Raw genomic sequence first — 11,732 nt, 5'->3', positions numbered from 1 at the left:
GGAAGTAAATTTTGTTTTTTCAACATTAAGAGCACACAACAATATGAACATTTAAAAAAGACATTTTGTGAAGAATGTTATTATTTTGGTGGAATACCTTCAAAGGAAAAACTAATGCGTGCAATGTTATTATTTTGGCTATTCCTATATGTTCCCGGATCAATTTCACTGGAATTATCCATATAATTGAATCAGAGGAGAAGGTGAAAGCTGATACTGAAAGGAAGGATAAAGAAAAAGAATCTGCTGCACGAGTTTCATTGGAGAATGTGGTCTCTGTTTTGAAGTCTAAGATTTTATAATTCAGTAAAAAAGGAAATTCGGTAACGAAACATGTGGATGAAGAACTTATACCTCTCAGAGGACATGTTCATAGCAGCTGTTGAGAAAAAAATGGTTGACCAAGAATTAAGTAATCTTAAAGCACATTTGCTTAATGTGGAAACAGAAAAGGAAAAGCTATTTAAAGATCTTCAAAAAGAGAGAGCTAGGGCAGATTCAGAGAAAAAACGAGCTGATGAATTGTTGAAAACTGCAAAAACGAGCAGGCTGGGAGAAAGATAACTGAAACTGAGAAAGTGAATGTTAATAAAGTGAAAGAAATGTTGAAAGATAACCTTCCCTTCTTGTTTTTTTAGGTTTATTTCGGTTTCTTTATTTTTATCTTTTGTTTTTTGTTTTCAATTTATTTATGTTTATCAAGAATCTTGTAATGTACCATGCAGTTTATTGATCTAGGATTTAGTAACTAGAGTTTTAAGTAACTAGGGTTTTCAAGAAATTGACTAGATACCCAAATGCTAAAAGAATATATTTTAAATTAATAATATCGTTTATGACTAATCGAAAATAGCCTAGTTTTTAACTTTAAGTATTTATGGAACAAGTTGATGTATTTGTGATTGATTTATAAATTATTATTATCAGCTTCAAGTGTTTTGAATCTGGGTCATTCTTGATCAATAAACAATAGTGATAGTTTGCAAACATTATTGTAAATAGCATCTTCTCATCAATCTACCGATGCGTCTTAAAATCAAGAAAGATTGTTGCAATTGAAGGGGTTTGTATAAAATTTTTAAAACAATTTAGCAACGGAAGCACGTACAATAATTTTTAAACCTTTTAAAAACTCCCCATCAAGGATCCAAATGCATGATGTTAAGAAAACTAAAACATTAAAGAGAGGGTCCAAGACTACAACCTTTGAAGACTTTGAACTTGAGAAGTTATGGATGCTTAGAACACTAAGAAGCCAATGTAGCCTTCCTCTATCGGTAATCCACACGAAAGCAAACTCTTATATCAACAAGATGCTAGTCCCTCACAACCATTGAAAACAAGTCTAAGAAACAAGCTTTCTTATTTCTTGTTTTTGATACTATCTTGTTTTGTTAGTATTTCTTCAAACTTGAAAGAACACTTAGAACTTTATGTAAGTCAAGAAAGATGACATTTTAAGATACTTGTATGTGTGTTTTTGCTTGCATTTTAAAACATACATCCATCCATCCTATTTAAAGAAAAGATCTAATGAAGTATGGAGCATACTTGTCAATTCTATGACCAAAGTCACAAGCAATGACCATACTCACAATTTCATATTACTTGTACTCTTACATAGTGTAGAGTCAACTAGTTAATATCATATAATTACTTTTATCAAACAATTTGATAAAACTATTATATTATTTAGTTAACAAGATGGAAACAAGTAACAAATATAATTGTTACTTACACATATACATGTTTATATATATATATATATGTATGCATTCTCATCCATATACAATTGTAGTATTATCATTTCTAATAAATAACAATGTCACAACATGTATAATAAGGTTGTAATATACATATCATATTCAAATATGTAATTGATATTTATTTGCTCATTGTGTGTGATCTTATAGGTTCAAATGTTATTAGTAGTATAGACATAAGTTGTGTCTTCGTCATTAATAACCAACAATCTCCCACTTGCACAAGATTCAACATATTCCAACACAGACAGTGGTAAACGTCTAGCAACATGCCAGTGCCCCTAACAACACATGAAAAATGTCTTTCCGAGCATCCATTGATTCTCAATTCAAAACTTAAAATCAATATATAGGTAAGGTATCAGTTATCCCTTTGTTACTGACATCTCGTTGAGCATGAGACATGGATAGTAATCAATCTCATATTTAGCTCATACATTCTGTTACTCGATCAAGATTGAAATGATAAAACAAACACCACTGAATACACCAATTTGTTTGAGCATGGCCACGTATTTTAATCACTTCGAATCATCGAGGGGCCCATAGATGCCATTCTCTCCAAATGAGAGGAACAAATCCCGTATTGACTACATACGTCTCTCATGTGTCTCGTGTCATACTTAACAGTAGCTTTTATAATTGCCTGGCTAAAGAACAACGTTTTACTATGTCAAAGTATAACAATCCTCACACTTAAGACCTAATATGTATCTCAGGTCTAAGGATACAAAGATATTATCCTTTTCAATAATCACTATGACGTCGATCCATGAAGTGATCTTGAAAGCGGTTCAGGTCCAATGTTTGTTCTCTAACAAACATATATGAATTTGGCTACAACTCCTTTGCCCTACTTTCATCTCCAAGAAAGTCAACCTACTTATTCACATTAGTCTTAATTCACAATTATTCACATAATTGTGATCGACTGTGGACGTTTTAGAATAACGAGGTTATCCAAGGATTTAAACATACTAATATAGAACAGAACAAAAATTAATGACTATGGCTATATCCAAATACATTATATCATTTAAGATAAATGTCGCTTACATGTTCTGTGACGATCGCTCCAAATCCATATGGACGAATACGTCATTCATCGATTTCTTTGCGAGTTATTTGACCTCTATATGATACGTTTTGCAAACATTGCATTCTTTTGAAAAGGCACACCATAAATGTATATTTAAATCCAAGGTTTTCGACATCTGATGATTTCTACATATAGACAATCACCGTAAATAATAGTTTACAATAATACTTCCGTTGACAATGCAGTCAAAATAGATACATGGTGATGGTTTTGTGAATGCAACGTTTCCTTGAAAAATATGTGATATTGCTCAAATACATCATATATATATCTCGCAATATCGTGTGAAATACTCTCGAATCAAGGATAGTTAAGGCGGTTTCTACAAGTAATACACAAAGGTATGTAAAGTGTATCGGAAAGTGGTTTATAAAGAGTTTTGGTGAATTATGACCGTTCTATAAGTTGTGATTTCATCATAGTTGATTCCGATACAAGTTATGGTCAAATTAACGCTCTAAAATGATAAAACAAGGCTTCAGATATGTTGGACGCCGTTCAAAATGATTGGGACTCCGTCCAAATGAAGGGAGATTATGAAAAAATGAGACAGTGAAATTCAGCACAACTGGACGCCGTCCAGAAATCTGGACGCCGTCCAGCCCTTCTTTACTGGACGCCGTCCAGCCCTTTACAACTGGACGCCGTCCAGTATCTTGGACGCCGTCCAGTAGTAGATTTCAGCCTACTTTTGCTTTTTGACCAACTTTAACTACTTTAAAAAGGGAATGATTGAAGAGATACGATCAGATACGAACCAGAGGAGTTAGAAGATGATTTTAGGAGCTATTTTGGAGAACTCAAAGCTCTTTGAAGAGGCTTAAACATCCAAGAATCAAGATTCAACACCTTCTCCATTCAAGATTCATTCTCAATTAGGTTGATTTCTTGTTCTTAACAATGAATTCTACTTATCATTTGATTGTTATTTTGCTTGTTATCATGATTGTTGGCTAAACTCTATAACGTTTGTCTAGATTAATAACCAAAGTATTGGATGTAAACTTATTGATTGAATGTATTATGTGTGATAGATTAAAGCTTGAATTAAAGAACCATGCTTATTGATGTTAAATCATTTTTATCTAGTTAATTGATATGTTGTTGATAAAGAGAACTCTTGTTGATGTATCATATTGATTTACAATCAACTTGTCTTAGATTGATTGTTTACTAAACCAGACCAAGGGGGTAAATTAGATCAAAACGATTAGACGATATAGGGATGAATTGTGTAGAGCAAACGCAAAAGATAATTGGTATTCAAGTCTTTGATCTAGCTAATCAACTAGTCACAAATGAAAAGGTCTAGGTGATAGGGAACCCTCCACTTAGTAATTCTAGCTTGAGTACTTGCTAAAGAGAACTCTTGGCAAGTCGATTTGGGTGATTAGCATATATATCATAGTTATTTGGTTACAAACACGAGAACTATAGATAAAAGGGAACCCTTGATCTTGTAATCGAGTTTGCGTGTTTACTAAAGAGAACTCTTGGTAAATCTATTAGGTAACTTACACACATATTCATTCAATCGGGTCTTAACAATATAACTTACATCCAATACCGAGGGTAAAATATCTAGATGAACATTTCGTCTCTTTGATCTAAATCAAACTATCTTATTTATTTTCTTTGCACTTGTTTTCATTATATAAACTTAAAAGACCAAAAATATTGTTTTTACTTTTAATCTTCTCTGATTTGGCTAAATCGTTAAATAGCCACAAAAACATAATATCTTGTACCTTTAAGTTTCATTTACTTAGTTAATCATAATATAGTTCTAATTCTAGTATGACTAATACAACTGTCCTTGGAACGATACACAGAACTAAACCATTATTTATACTACTACACGATCGGGTACACTGCTCGTTAGTGTGTAACAATCTTTAATCGGTATTTTTCCATATTATTTCATACAACAATTCATATACCACGTTTCGCACATCAAGTTTTTGGCGCCGCTGCCGGGGACAGTTTTGTGTCAAAATAGAATTGTTAACTAATTTGTGATTAAGTAGTTTCTTAATTATTTTAAATTATTAATAGTCTTTGATTTTAATTTTGTAGAATCGGTGCGTTTAATAGTTTTATTAGTAGTGTGATTGACAGATTTTAGGTTGCATATGCCACATACCCCAAGTTCAGATTCTCCATTACTTACACCGCTTACAGAACCTGATAGAAAGCTTGGGAGGATCCCAAAAGAAGTACTTGAACTTTTTGAATCTTCATCAAAGTAAGAAACTTTTGATTCAGAATCAAGTACAACCAAGCCAAGATACTCTGAATTTGGTGAAACTGTTCATCCTCCAAATTTTGAAATGGAAGGAGAGGCAAGGCAGGTGGTACCACGACAATCAATGGCGGCCAAAATGAAAGCAACCCGAACCGGACAAGGTAGTGCCATTACTCCGCCCACAGGTGAAGAAAAATTTGAAATAAAAGGACCTATTCTCCAAATGATTAACAACAGATGTCAATTTGGTGGTGGTCCGAATGAAGATGCAAACGAACATATTCGTCTTTTTCAAGGGATATGTCTTCTATTCAAACTTAAACCAGACACCGATCAGGCCATATTTTTAAGACTTTTCCCATGGAAACTCCACGGGGAAGCACGAAGTTGGTTAGATTCATTGGCCGAGGCTACGATAGAAACTTGGGATGGTATGATGGAAAAATTTCTTAAGAAATATTTTCCAGCTTCTAAGTCCGCGAGACTCCAACAAGAAATTACCCAATTCTGTCAAAAGCCGATGGAAACCTTATATGAAGCATGGAATCGGTTTTCTAAAATGCTAAGAGGTTGTCCAAACCATGGTCTGGATACCTTCCAACAAGTTCAAAATTTTTACAAGGGTTGTGATGTTGCAACCCGAATTTCCATTGATCAAGCGGCCGGAGGTTCATTCATGGACAAAACCGAGCAAGAGGATTATGAGATAATCGAGAAACAAGCCGATTATTCTCATGAGTGGCATCAAGAACGACCAATTAGTCGTAATGCTCAAGTCCAAAGCGCCGGTGCTTATGATGACCTTAGTTCCCTAAGTGTGAAAATAGACAGTGTTGCTCGAAACATGGAAAAAATCACCAAGGAAATTCATAGTATGAAGGTAGGTTGTGAATACTGTGGTGGTCTCCATTTAGGAAAAGATTGTGATGCCGGTTTAACAATGGCTCAAAAAGAAGAAGTGGCTTTCATAAGCCAAAGAAATAATAATCAATTTCAAGGAAGAGCCCAATTTAACCGAAACTTCAACAACCCCTAAAGCCCTCAAGGTCAAAATTCCAATTACCAACAAGGGTCAAGTAGTGGGTTCCAATAACAAACTCCGAGTTTTTATCAAAAACCCCAACAAGAAGAGAAAAAGTCAAATATGGAGAGTTTATTGGAGAAGTTAATTGCATCTCAGAACCAGCTTGTCACCAATATAAACCAAACAAATGAGAAGAACGAACACCAATTTAAAAACCAACAAGCTACAATTCAGAATCTGGAGAAGCAAATAAGTGGTTTAGCTAGTTTACTTAGTGAAAGAAAACCAGGGAGTTTACCAGGCGATACTAATAAGAACCCCCGAAATGAACACGCCAATGTTATCACCACACAGAGTGGTCTAGCATACGAAGCTCCAAAAATGCCCGAAGATTCTGATTTCAGTGTTCCGTTGAACAAAAATGACGAACCGGTTAAGGAGCCGGAACAAGTGGTTGAGAAGGAAGAACGGGAGAAACCCGTAGTGAAGCCATATCAACCACCGCTCCCATACCTAAGAAAGCAACAACTAGAAAGGCTCGAAGCCGAAAGGTTAAAATTTCTAGATATGTTTAAACAAATTAACATAAATATGCCTTTTATTGATGTGATTTCAGGTATGCCCAAGTATGCTAAGTTCTTAAAAGACTTACTTACTAACCGCAAGAAGATGGAAAGCGTTTCATCAGTTACTTTAAATGATAGATGTTCTGCGCTGGTGTCCAACACACTTCCTGAAAAGCTTCGGGATCTAGGTTGTTTTACTATTCCATGTCTAATGGGTGACCTCGACTGTATGAGGGCATTGGCCGATTTAAGGGCTAGTATCAATTTAATGCCCTATTCGATTTACCTTAAATTAGCCCCTGGGGAACTCAAGACCACACGAATGGCTATTCAACTAGCTGATCACTCTATAAAATTCCCTCGAGGAATAATAGAGAATTTGTTAGTTAAGACCGGGAATCTGATTTTTCCGGCAGACTTTGTGGTTTTAGACATGGAAGTTGATGAAAGAATACCAATTATTTTGGGTCGACCATTTTTGAATACTGCTAGATGTGTCATTGATGTTTATGACCAGCAGTTGACCCTTAGAAATGGTGAAGCTAGTGCAACTTTTTCAATCGACAAGTCATTAAAATATCCTGAATCTTTAGATGATACTTGTTATTTTATGCAAAGCATAGATTCGCATTATGAGTTCTTGCAGGAATTTCCCGAATCGAATGAAACAGGTGTATACGATTTGGCAAGTGGAGATGAAGAATTTTTCATTGAAGAAATGGATGTGATGGCCACTTTGATGGCAAATGGGTATGAACCAACTAAGGAGGAGATAGAACAACTGAACAAGGATAGCGAGTACCAGAGTAAACCCTCAATTGAGGAACCTCCAATTTTGGAGCTTAAGCCGTTCCTGATCATCTTGAGTACGCTTTCCTTCAGGAAGATTCGAAGCTTCCGGTAATTATTTCCTCACTTCTTTCTAAACATGAAAAAGAACGTCTTGTTTCCTTGTTACAGGCCCTCAAACCAACCATTGCATGGAAAATCCATGATATAAAAGGAATTAGTCCTTCTTATTGCATGAACAAGATCTTGATGGAAGAAAATTCCTAACCAGTGGTGCAACGTCAAAGGAGACTAAATCCTCATATGCAAGATGTTGTCAAGAAGGAAATCATTAAATTGCTAGATGCAGGTCTAATCTACCCAATCTCAGACAGTCCGTGGATAAGCCCGGTCCATTGTGTTCCTAAAAAGAGTGGTATAACTGTTATCACCAATGATAAAGACGAGCTTATCACAACACAAACTGTCACGGGGTGGCGAGTTTTTATAGATTATTGTAAGCTAAACGATGCCACGAGAAAAGACCATTTTCCGCTACCATTCATTGATCAAATGTTAGAGAGACTAGCAGGAAATAGCTTTTATTGTTTCTTAGATGGTTTTTCGGGGTACTTTCAAATTCCCATCTCCCCCGAGGATCAAGAAAAGACTACCTTCACGTGTCCCTATGGCATCTTTTCATATCGCTGAATGCCCTTTGGTCTATGTAATGCTCCCGCAACATTCCAAAGGTGCATGATGACAATTTTACATGATATGATTGAAGAATGCATGGAAGTGTTCATGGATGATTTTTCAGTCTTCAGTGACACGTTCGATTCATGCCTTCTAAATTTGGAGAAAATGCTAATTAGGTGTGAGAAATCAAACTTAGTGCTAAATTGGGAGAAATGCCACTTTATGGTTAAAGAAGGCATTGTCTTGGGGCACAAAATCTCAAGTGTTGGTATTCAGGTGGATCCAGCAAAGGTTGATGTCATTGCCAACCTTCCACCTCCTTCAAATGTGAAGGGTGTGAGAAGTTTTCTTGGGCATGCCGGATTTTACCGGCGATTTATTAAGGATTTTTCAAAAATTGCAACGCCATTGAATAAACTTCTCGAAAAAGATGCACCCTTTGTTTTCACAAGTGAATGCACTAAGGCATTCAATGTTTTAAAACAAAAACTTGTCAACGCACCAATAATCATAGCTCCAAATTGGTCACTACCATTCGAGCTAATGTACGATGCATCGGATTTTGCAGTTGGTTCAGTTTTGGGCCAACGGGCTGAGAAATGTTTTCAACCCATTTATTATGCAAGTAAGACTTTGCAAGGAGCTCAATTGAACTACACAACCATGGGAAAAGATCTCCTTGTTATCATCTTTTCTTTTGACAAATTCCGATCATATCTTGTCTTATCGAAGACAATTATCTTCACTGATCATTCGGCATTGAAATACCTTTTCTCTAAGCCGGATGCAAAACCTCGATTGCTAAGATGGGTCTTGCTTTTGAAAGAATTTGATATCGAGATTAAAGACAAGAAAGGTGTCGAAAATCTCGCGGCTGACCATCTTTCTAGACTTGAAAATCCCAATCTTGAAGTACTCCATGAATCGAGTATTAAAGATGATTTTCCCGGTGAATACCTCATGCGAGTAGAGAAGGTGGAAGACCCGTGGTATGTTGACTTCGCCAATTACATTGTTGGGGGTACCTAGAAACCGGTTGGTCACATCAGAAAAGAAAGAAATTCTTTAGTGACCTAAAATACTATTTTTGGGAAGACCCTTATCTATTTAGGTGATGTGCAGATGGAGTTATTCGCAGGTGTGTTTCGGGGAAGGAATGCACCGAAATTCTGCTTGATTGTCACCTTGGTCCAATAGGTGGGCACTTTGGTCCCCAAATCATGGGGAGGAAAGTTTACGAGGCCAGTTTCTATTGGCCTACAATATTCAAAGATGCCTACACTGTTTGTAAGGCTTGTAACGCGTGTCAACGGGCCGGTCAAATCACTAAACGGGATGAAATGCCTCAACAAAGCATCCAAGTGGGACGCCGTCCAATTTCAAAGGGTTTTCTCAAAAAGAGGTCAGTAAGTTTTAGTGTAATTGGACGTCGTCCAAAATCACTGGACACCGTCCCACTCTTCTTTACTGGACGCCGTCCAGATTTCTAGACACCGTCCAGATCTTCTTTACTGGATGCCGTCCAGAATGTTGGACGCCGTCCAGATTACCTGACCAGGAAAAAAATAAAACGCGTTTTAAAGGTTTATCCAACACATTTTTCAACCACACACACTTTTAACTCAGCTTTTCTCTCCCAAATACGAACCAACACTCACAATACCCTAAAATCTACTTCAAATTCGCGATTTCTTCTTTCAAATCCAAGCTTGAATAATGTTTTCTAGGGTATTGCTACTCCCTTTTCATATTTTTCTTTCTTAATTACTTGATTTGTATGTCTATATGTATAATTTGGTGAAAGATAAGTGTGGGGTGTTTGATTTAAATGATTCTTGTTTAGATTAACATGTCTTAGTTGTTTAATTACCCATTATGTCTTGATTTTGCAATAATTATATGTTTAATGGGTATGTTCATGATTCTAGGGTTTGTAATGATTAAATCCGAAATTAGGGTAATTAATTCAAGATATTGAGTTTGTTTGTGTTGTTTATGAAGCTTGTGAAGTGTTTAATTGTTGTTGATGATGTAGATGTTAATTTGGCCGGGTCATAAATTGAATGTTCTTGAATTTTTAGCATGCTTTGAATTGTAATGTTCTTATGAAAGATATATGCTAGTTTCTCACCTATTTAATCCTATTGAAGTGGATTGATGTTGTGGAATGCTATAATGTAGTAGCGTTATAATGGTCATTTTGAACTAAACTGTGATAACTTGTGCTATGATTGTAATGAATATAATTAGAATGCAAGTTTAAAGGTCATGACCTATGAACGCAACATGCTTGAGTCCTAAGTTGACGCCTAATTGTGAATTTTGTGATCCACATTTTTGAAAGTGTATTTGCAAGTTTATGTTGACTTTGGTTGACTGTGATCAATTATTCTGAACATACGCTTTTACTTATATGAATCACAATGCTTATGAACTTTGAATGAAATGACTAATTCCCCTTGCTACTCGGTTATGTTTTTAGCTAACATTAACACAACGGTTTATATGTTCTTTTGGTTTGGTGTTATTATGTTTTGCAGGGACAATCTAGCCGAGGAGGACAACCAAAGAGAGGCAGGACCTCCAGAAATGTTCCACCACCACCACCACCAGTTCAACAACGACATTCATCATTATCATCTGGCGAATAAGAGGATCAAAATAATCCAATAGTATGGTTAGAACATCTTCGGGACAATGATGATTACGGGGAAAGTTTTGCTCGAATTACCCGTAGACCAATTAATGCTACATGGTATTTCGACTGGGCTCCTTTGATTGAGGCGGGTATGCACACCTATGTCACTCGTTTGTTAGCTATACCATATAATAACATAGTGACCTATGCATGGGAACACATTTTCAGTCTACACGATCAAGTGTTTCCCGTGCTATGTACAGAATTCTACTCAACTTTCCGATTCAATAATGTTCGCGATCCACTATCGGATGCTTTCTTTAGATTCCGACTAGGGGGTGAGGAAAGAAGTTTGAGTAGTTTTGGGTTATGTAGAGTTTTGGGTATTTTTAACGAGCTTACTGACGCATAATTAAGGACATATTTGATAAGCTTAGACTACCATGGAAGAGTGGGTTTCAATGAACAATCCTTTTGGAGAAGGATTAGAGGTCCGAATGCATCCAGCCCGTTCAAATCTAGCAGGCACATGTATACTGAAATAGCAACCCCGGATGATAAGCTTCTCCATCGACTTATCGCATGTACTTTTAATGTGAGAGTCGAAGGACATGAAAAGGTAAAATCTCTGGATCTATGGATAATGGATCAAATAAAACGGGGTTGTCACACAGATATACCGGGGTTAATTGGGAACTATTTGCTGGGTATCGCTACGGATGTATGAAAATATAAAAAGCTTCTAGGGGGTCACTACATTACGCGGATTGCTCGTCACTTTAATATTGATCTTAATCACTTGATTGAATGTGATCATGCAATGAAAGCCTTGAAAAAGGTTTCTTATGTTAACGCTGAGATTTTGATGTTCGACGGAAATAGGCGTTTGGTACCTTTTGTGGCAGGTGGCGCGAGTGGTAGTGGAGCAAA

General features: G+C 36.2%; 1 non-coding gene across 1 annotated transcript; it reads right to left on the bottom strand.

The window, feature by feature from the left end:
* Window positions 1-5,588: 5,588 nt before the first annotated feature.
* On the bottom strand, window positions 5,589-5,695 carry LOC139846161 (small nucleolar RNA R71). Its single transcript, XR_011758898.1, has one exon. It is a non-coding gene; the product is annotated as a small nucleolar RNA R71 (small nucleolar RNA).
* Window positions 5,696-11,732: the final 6,037 nt, after the last annotated feature.

The sequence above is a fragment of the Rutidosis leptorrhynchoides genome, chromosome 4 (assembly GCF_046630445.1).
Source record: "Rutidosis leptorrhynchoides isolate AG116_Rl617_1_P2 chromosome 4, CSIRO_AGI_Rlap_v1, whole genome shotgun sequence".
Lineage (NCBI taxonomy): Eukaryota > Viridiplantae > Streptophyta > Magnoliopsida > Asterales > Asteraceae > Rutidosis > Rutidosis leptorrhynchoides.
The sequence above is the reverse complement of the archived record's forward strand: the minus strand, read 5'-3'. Positions and strand labels throughout refer to the sequence as shown.